We start from the raw sequence: 2,135 nt of genomic DNA on the forward strand, positions 1-2,135 counted from the left end.
AAGAGGTTAGTGTGAGACAGGTTAGTGTGAGACAGGGTAATGTGGGACAGGTTAATGTGAGACAGGGTAATGTGAGACAGGTTAGTGTGAGACAGGGTAATGTGGGACAGGTTAATGTGAGACAGGGTAATGTGAGACAGGTTAGTGTGAGACAGGTTAGTGTGAGACAGGGTAATGTGAGATAGGTTAGTGTGAGACAGTGTAATGTGAGACAGGGTAATGTGAGACAGGTTAGTGTGAGACAGGGTAATGTGGGACAGGTTAGTGTGAGATAGGGTAGTGTGAGACAGGGTAATGTGAGACAGGGTAATGTGAGACAGGTTAGTGTGAGACAGGGTAATGTGAGACAGGGTAATGTGAGACAGGTTAGTGTGAGACAGGGTAATGTGAGACAGGGTAATGTGAGACGGGGTAATGTGAGACAGGTCAGGGTGAGACAGGTTAGGGTGTGACAGGGTAATGTGGGACAGGTTAGTGTGAGATAGGGTAATGTGAGACAGGTCAGGGTGAGACAGGTTAGGGTGTGACAGGGTAATGTGGGACAGGTTTGTGTGAGACAGGGTAATGTGAGACAGGGTAATGTGAGACAGGTTAGTGTGAGACAGGGTAATGTGAGACAGGGTAATGTGAGACAGGTTAGTGTGAGACAGGGTAATGTGAGACAGGGTGATGTGAGACAGGTCAGGGTGAGACAGGTTAGGGTGTGACAGGGTAATGTGAGACAGGTGTCTGTGAGACAGGGTAATGTGAGACAGGGTAATGTGAGACAGGTCAGGGTGAGACAGGTTAGGGTGTGACAGGTTAATGTGAGACAGGTTAGTGTGAGACAGGGTAATGTGAGACAGGTGTGTGTGAGACAGGGTAATATGAGACAGGTGTCTGTGAGACAGGTGTCTTTGAGACAGGTTATTGTGAGACAGGTAAGGGTTTGACAGAGTGATGTGAGACAGGTGTCTGTGGGACAGGTTAGTGTGAGACAGGGTAATGTGAGACAGGTGTGTGTGAGACAGGGTAATATGAGACAGGTGTCTGTGAGACAGGTGTCTTTGAGACAGGTTATTGTGAGACAGGTAAGGGTTTGACAGAGTGATGTGAGACAGGTGTCTGTGGGACAGGTTCGTGTGAGACAGATTAGTGTGAGACAGGGTAATGTGAGACAGGTGTCTGTGAGACAGGGTAATGTGAGACAGATTATTTTGAGACAGGGTAATGTGAGACAGATGTCTGTGAGACAGGGTAATGTGAGACAGGTGTGTGTGAGACAGGGTAATGTGAGACAGATGTCTGTGAGACAGGGTAATGTGGTCATAATGAAATGTAAATATTTGATAGTTTACAGCAACTCCCCTGCTAACACACATGCTAACACACATCCAACATGCTAACACGCATGCTAACACACATGCTAACACACATCCAACATGCTAACACACATGCTAACACACATGCGAACACACATGCTAACACACATGCTAACACACATGCTAACACACATGCTAACACACATGCTAACACACATGCTAACACACATCCAACATGCTAACACACATGCTAACACACATGCTAACACACATCCAACATGCTAACACACATGCTAACACACATCCAACATGCTAACACACATTCATCATGCTAACACACATCCAACATGCTAACATACATCCAACATGCTAACATACATCCAACATGCTAACACACATCCAACATGCTAACATACATCCAACATGCTAACATACATCCAACATGCTAACATACATCCAACATGCTAACACACATTCATCATGCAAACACACATCCAACATGCTAACATACATCCAACATGCTAATACACCCCCAACATGCTAACATACATCCAACATGCTAACATACATCCAACATGCTAACATACATCCAACATGCTAACATACATCCAACATGCTAACATACATCCAACATGCTAACATACATCCAACATGCTAACATACATCCAACATGCTAACACACATCCAACATGCTAACACACATGCTAACACACATGCTAACACACATCCAACATGCTAACACACATGCTAACACACATCCAACATGCTAACACACATTCATCATGCTAACACACATCCAACATGCTAACATACATCCAACATGCTAACATACAT

Source organism: Notothenia rossii, assembly GCF_949606895.1.
Source record: "Notothenia rossii genome assembly, chromosome: 9".
Lineage (NCBI taxonomy): Eukaryota > Metazoa > Chordata > Actinopteri > Perciformes > Nototheniidae > Notothenia > Notothenia rossii.